This window comes from Bidens hawaiensis, unplaced genomic scaffold (genome assembly GCF_021521415.1).
Source record: "Bidens hawaiensis isolate Kalapana, Puna unplaced genomic scaffold, B.hawaiensis_p1.1 tig00002759_1, whole genome shotgun sequence".
NCBI classification, from domain to species: domain Eukaryota; kingdom Viridiplantae; phylum Streptophyta; class Magnoliopsida; order Asterales; family Asteraceae; genus Bidens; species Bidens hawaiensis.
The window spans coordinates 160,453-167,991 of NW_027491149.1; positions in this window are offsets into that span (position 1 = coordinate 160,453).

Consider the following 7,539-nt stretch of genomic DNA (forward strand, 5'->3'; position numbering starts at 1 on the left):
TATCCAACCTAGTGACGAATAACTTAGGGATTTTGTTACGAGGTTCGGCAGAGAAGCTCTGGAAATCCCTAATCTTGACATGTCTACTGCTGTTGAAGCATTCAAGATGGGACTTCAGAGGGGCTCCCCATTTTATGATGATCTTGTGATGACTCCTTGCAGGTCCTTAGATGAAGTCAGAAACAGGGCACTCAGGTTCATACGATTGGAAGATGACAAGAGGATCCCGGATCGTCTGGGGAATCAAACAAAGCAAGAATCCTCTAACAAGAAGCAAGGATTCTCGTTCAAGAACAACAACTCGAAGCCCTACTCCAAATTTAACAATCAAAACGTTCGAGCTATTGAATAAGAGGATGATGATGATGAGGATTACCCCAGCATTTCAGAATATTATTTATCCGTAGATACCCATGGCTTAATTTGTGCCATGAAGTATCTAGGTGAGAAAGAAAGGTGGCCCCAAAAGAACGAGAAGACAACCACCTTCAAAGACAAATCTAAGTGGTGTGCTTTTCACGAAGATTTTGGTCACATGACAGATGAATGTATTGGCTTAAGGAGGGAAATTGGATACCTCCTGAGCAAGGGCACTTCAAAGAGCTTCTGGGAAAGAAGAAATCCAAGATCCAGGATCCTGAAGATCTTCCACAAAAAGCAACACCACCACCACCAGATGCTCACGTGATCAACTTTGTTTCCAGAGACTACGACGTATTTCAAACTTCTTGACCTGCAGAAGAAGAGCCCATAGAAGAATTCAAGTTGGACGATGAAAGAAGACCAATCATCCCTACTACTCGAATAACTGATAAAAGAATCTTCTTCGATCCGAGTATCCAGGATCCTCACCAGGATGAATTGGGTGTGCGAATGGTCAATTTCATCTCTGGAGGATCAGACATATATGGAATTTCCTTCTCTACAGCAAAAAGGCTCGCCAAAGAGATCAAGTTGGATAACGGAGACCGACCAATAGTATCTACCACTTTGACAACAGACAAAAGGATCTTCTTCGATGAGGAAGACAAGCTAAACATCCAAGATCCTCACCATGACGGTTTGATTATTACTTTATTTATCGCTAACCATTATGTTCGCAGGATCCTAGTTGACGGTGGGAGCTAGGTCAACATCATCCAGCATGATGTCCTTAAGAAGATGAACATTCTAGATTCTGATATCGTCCCTAGAACATCAGTGCTAGTCGGTTTCAGTGGAGAAACCAAGAAGACATTGGGGGACATCAACCTTCCAATTTATATTGAAGGGTTAAATTCATATCAAAAATTTTATGTTATTGATAACCTTTCTTGTTGCAATGTTATTCTAGGCAGGCCCTAGCTACATGGAATGAAGGTGGTGGCCTCAAATTATCACCAATGCATAAAACTACCTACTCCATGGGGAGTTGTGAGGATAGGCGGTGACCAGGTGGAGGCCAAGAATTATTACTCTTCATCAATGAAGCCGAAAACCAAACAAACTATAGCATAGCAACCACAGCAACATCCTAGGGACGTGCTGGAAGCTCGGGAAAAAGACTTGAAGGAAGTATCCTTGGACCCCGAGGATCCAGATGGGAGAGTGTTCCTAGGATCTAGTATCCCTAGTGGATTGAGGAGGATATGATATCCTTCCTAGAACGAAGAAAGTCTACGTTTGCGTTCAAACATTCAGACATGACAGGTATTTCTAAGGAGGTAATCACTCATAAATTAGGCCTCGATTTATCTATTAAACCCGTCCATCAGAAGCGAAGAAAATGTGCTCCTAAGAGGAACAAGATCATACAAGAAGAAGTTGAAAAACTTCTTAAGGCCGGTATGATCAGAGAGGTTCAATATCCTCGATGGTTGGCTAATGTGGTTGTAGTTTCAAAAAAGAATGGAAAGTGGAGGGTATGCGTTGATTTTACAGATTTAAAGAAGGCATGTCCCAAGGATCCTTTCCCGTTACCACATATAGAATCCATGGTGGATGCAACGGCGGGACATGAGATGCTTACCTTCACGGATGCTTCCTCTGGATTTAAACAAATTCAGATGGAACCATCTGATCAAGAGGATATCGCATTCATGACCCCTACCGGCATATATTGTTATATTGCTATGCCATTTGGACTAAGAAATGCAGGGGAAACATATCAAAGACTGATCAACATGATGTTCAAGGATCAATTAGGCAAAACCATGGAAGTCTACATAGACGACATGGTGGTGAAGTCAAAGAAGGCTGAGGATCACCTCAGGGATCTTGAAGAAGCTTTCAATATCCTTGATCAGTATAACATGAAGCTGAATCCGTCAAAATGCCACTTTGGTGTTAAGGCTGGAAAGTTTCTGGGATATATGGTGACTAAGAGAAGAATTAAAGCAAGCCCAGAGAAGATTGAAGCCATCGTCAACCTAAAGTCGCCTGCAAATGCCAAGGATGTCCAAAGGCTCACAGGAAGAATAGCCGCTCTCAACAGGTTCATCTCAAGATCCTTCGAGAAGTGCAAAGATTTGTATGACATTCGTAGAAAGAATAAGAAGTTTGAGTGGACGGAAAAGCATGATGGTGCGCACAAAGCCTTGAAGGATTACTTATCCTCAACTCCAGCTCTGATGAAGCCTGTGGATGGAGAATCCTTATACCTATATCTAGCAGTTTCAGATAATGCAGTAAGTGCCGTCCTCGTCAAGGATCATGAAGGTGAACAGCACCCCGTGTATTATGTAAGTAAGAGTCTTTTAGACGCAGAAGTCAGGTATTCTCATTTAGAAAAGTTAATCCTTGCTTTAATTATGGCTTCTACTAAATTGAGACATTATTTTGAGACTCATACTATTATTTTGAGAACTAACTACCCTGTTAAGAATGTTCTTAGAAAGCCTGAATTGTCAGGTAGGATGGCTAAGTGGGCTGTAAAGCTGAGTGCATACGACATTCAGTAAGATCCAAGAACAGTTATCAATGTTGGGTTTTAACAAGATTATCAAAGTGATAAAATCCCTATTTTACCAAAAACGCAGCGGATATAAAAGTTTTAAATCTTGTTAATATGATATGTATAAAACCAATTTTAAACATGCAAAACCCAAAACCCGGATCCAAATACGAATTACACACTATCAAATACATGCATGTCACTATAAGTCCATGCATGTTACTACTACCTTTCAATATGACAAAACCGGGTGAAAGAGATGATGATTGAAAGGTAAGAACTTGAATATGGAAGCTCCTCAAGCTAGCATACCCCAAGCTTCAACAACACACCACTTCTAGCTAGGATTTGCACTTGAAATTTTCTTCTTCTTTTCTTATGTTGGATGAAAATACCCAAGAGAGGAAGAGAGAAAAGTTTACTTGGAAATTATGTGTGTTATGAAAGAATGAAAGAGAAAGACTTGGTTTTATATAAAGGCATCTTTCTCTCCACCAATAATAACCATTGCATGTCTCCACTCACCTTGCATGTCTCCACTCAAACATATAATAATATTACATTTGAAAGAGTTATTATCTTTTTCTTTTATAAAACTTTAAACATATATATATATCCATACATATATACTTTTATAAGTTTATAACTTATAACTTATAAAACCTATTATATGTTAAGAGACATGCTTGGTTATTTTTTTCACATATTGTTATTTAACCAACTTAAATAACACTATGTAATGTTCTTTCATAAAACATAAATCATCCATATGATTTGTTTATTACACAAGTACATTTTATTTAGAAACCCCTTTCCAAATAACTCAAGTGTTAATATTCATTTGTTATGATCACATCATATATGAACGAATATTATCGGTGTTTGTCTAGCTTGTTATTGGGTATGACCCGACTTGGATCATAACGTACTAGCCACATCAATTTAATATGTCTCTTGGGCAGACCGAGTCCAACAATCAAGTCACAAGTACTCACGGACTTTGTGGCTGATTTCAGTAGCGAATTGCAGAAAGAAGCTGACTTAGAGGTCCAACAACTAGAAAAGAGCAAGGATCCTTGGATACTCTTCACTGATGGAGCCTCTAATATAAGAGGAACAGGATTAGAGATCCTATTGAAATTGCCACAGGGGGATATATTACCCCAGTCTATAGCCTGTGAGTTCCAAGAAACGAGCAATAAGGCAGAGTATGAAGCTTTGATCGCAGGTTTGCAATTAGCTAAGTGTATGAGGATCAAGTATCTTCAAGTATATATAGATTCATTATCGATTGCTAACCACTTTAATGGCTCATATGCTGTTAAAGGAGAAAACTAATCAAATATCTAGATGTTGTGAAGGAATTAGCAAAATCCTTCGAACTGTTTAGTATTGTACAGGTACCAAGGGAAGAAAATGCTGGGGCAGATGCTCTGGAAAATTTAGCCTCATCTTTGAAAATTCCAGAAGACACGAAGATTCCAATCATTCATGTTCTCTCACCAGCAATAGGAGAACAAGAAGTTGGGGAGATAACGAATGACAAAGAAATTGTACTTTGGGATCCATTATCCTCGAATAATCAAGAATCATGGATCCTCCCAATCAAGAAGTACATTCAAACTGGAGAGATTCCAACCACTGAGAATCCCAAATCCTTCAAACTCAAGGTATCGTGATATATTTTATTAGATGATATGTTATACAGGAAATCCCTTGCAGGTCCACACTTCAGGTGCATCGAGGATCCTGAAATCCAAGAGGTGCTCAAAGATTTTCACGAAGTTGATTGTGGTAATCACACCGGAGGTAGAGCCCTGTTTTCTAGGATTCTAAGAACAGGATACTTCTAGGCAACAATGAAGAGAGATGCAATAGAATACTCAAAGAAATGTGATGCTTGTCAAAGACATGCATTCATCCTTCACCAGCCAGCAGAACCTATGTACCTTATATCCTCTTCATGGCCTTTCACGAAATGGGGTATGGATATTGTAGGAAAATTGCCCAAGGCACCAGGAGGAAAAGTATTCATGTTTGCAATGACAGATTACTTTTCAAAGTGGATAGAAGCAGAAGCTTTTGTTCAAGTACGCGAAAAAGAGGTGATATCTTTCATTAAAAGAAATATTATTACTAGATTAGGTATCCCTTCGGAAATTATTTGTGACAATGGTTCCCAGTTTATCGGGAAAAGAACCACTAGCTTTTGTGATAGCTGGGGCATCAAGATGATTACCTCTACTCCAGTGCATCCTCAAGCTAATGGCCAAGCATATTCAAGCAACAAAATCATCATCAACAACTTGAAAAAGAAGCTAGGATCCAAAAAAGGAAAGTGGGCTGAAGAGCTACCTTATGTTCTTTGGGCTGACAGGACAACACCCAAAAATGCAACGGGCCAAACACCCTTCTCATTAGTGTTTGGGTCAGAAGCAGTTATCCCTACAGAAATGGTGGTGCCAACAGCCAGAACAAGCATCTGTGATCCTAAGGTCAATGAAGAAATCCTCCTTGAAGACTTGGATACTGTTGAAGAACTCAGAGACCTAGCCAAGATCAGAATGGCAGCTTATCAACAAAAGATAGTTGGGGAATACAATAAGAACATCAGGATCAGAAGATTTCAAAAAGGAGATTTAGTCCTGAGAAAAGCCTTCCAAAATAAAACCAATCCGGCTGATGGAAAGCTTGCACCCAAGTGGGAAGGCCCTTATCTGATTGAGTCGGAAGCAGGAAAAGGGGCATATCATTTGCTCACTATGGAAGGCAACAGGCTACCAAGAGCATGGAATGCTATCCACCTCAAGAAATATTTTTTCTGATCAGGATCAAGTATCCTCTGAGGATCAATTTTCCTTAAAGGATCAAGGATCCTGAATATGGTTATATATGTCTGTCTGATTACTTATTCTTTTCAATTTATTATTATTTCAAGGATAATATATTCTTAACGATTTGTTTCTTCCAAGTTTTAAATAACAATGCAGGGTTCTAGTAATTTTTTTAATGATCAAGAGGTTGGCCACCTCTCCTTCACCTTAAAGGTACTTTACTATTTCTCTTGGCCTAGCCCACGATTGGGTATGACCCCCAATGGTCATATTCCCCAATGTTTAAAGGTTTTCACCTTTCTTACAAATTAGAGTTTCTACACTCTCGCCTGGAGCGCATGCTATCCAACGTATAGTACGGGGCAGCGGGACCAGTACACGCTTAGTGGCTGACAATTTCGTTGTCTTCGGCTATATGGAGAATCCTACGATTTATGGTAGACGTACCATACCACCGGTTTATAGCGTTTTCAAGTTATCTCACGTTTGGGCTAAATACCGGTTTGGGCGAGTCCCTAGTTGACATCCGTATCTTTGGGCCAGTCCCCAGTTTGGGCTTGTCCCCAGTATTTGGGCTTGTCCCCAGTTTAACATCAGTTTTGGGCTTGTCCCCAGTTTTGGGCTTGTGCCCAGTTCACGGGCTTGTCCCCAGTACACGGGCTTGTCCCCAGTTTATTTTATGAGCTTGTCCTCAGCTTGTTGGGTCTAATCCTGATCAGTATTATAAGTTGTTTGCAACAGATGTTCTAAGTTCAATTACGAGGATCAACACTTATGGATCCAAAATCCATAACTTACTTCTACAAGGATCACGAAAGGATCATTACTTATGGTAACCTAGGTCTAATTAGATCTTATGGTATGATTTCTACTTGTCAATTTACATTTATTTGGTTAAGATATTTGTAAATTCTATTGTTTAAGGATATGAAATTCCTAGCCTATATTTTTTCAAGGATATTCTATCCTCGAAATTCTTATTCAAAGGTGTTTTTAAATTCTTCAACAAGACTAAATTTATATCAAACAAACTGTTACAATAACAAGCAAATAGTCAAAAGTTTTAGATTATTATTAACATAAGTCACCTGGACTTACGCAAAATACTTAACCCGGATTTCACTATTCAAAAGATGAACCATCCACCTAGGTTAAACAGGCGTTACTAGCTGTTCATGATTTGCAGGGAGAATAAAAAGTTTTGGATATATAGCTTGAAGGGAAGTTCTCAAACTCTATAGATATATGATATTTATATCTATCTTGTCAATCTCATCTGTGTTTGCAGAAAGTCTGAATTCAAAGGCAAAATGACAGCTGTGATCTTATCACAACCGCCATTTTGGGGGCAATTGTTAGGGCACGGGAATTTGATACTGTGGATACGTTATCCTGACATATTTCTGGATCAATTATCCTTAGAATGTATTCCAGATCATATCAGGATCAAGATTCCTTAGTACTTATTACTAATTAACAGTTGTTCTCATGTGTAGTCTTGTATTTAGCAGGTGTAACGGTTAGAAGACTTAGTCTATCCACTAACTTGTATTCAAGAAGATATTGCACATGGTCAAATGGCTGTAACACGTTTAGTAAGGATAGTGGCAGATTTATAGGACTTCTTGTTGAGTCACAAATAACTGAGTGCTGAGGATATGTTATTCTTGAAGACGTGTCTGGATCACTTATCCTTCTGAAGAGTTCCAGAGCTATGCCAGGATCAAGGATCCTCAATAATTGGTGTTGTTAACGGTTGTTTCTTATATAAAG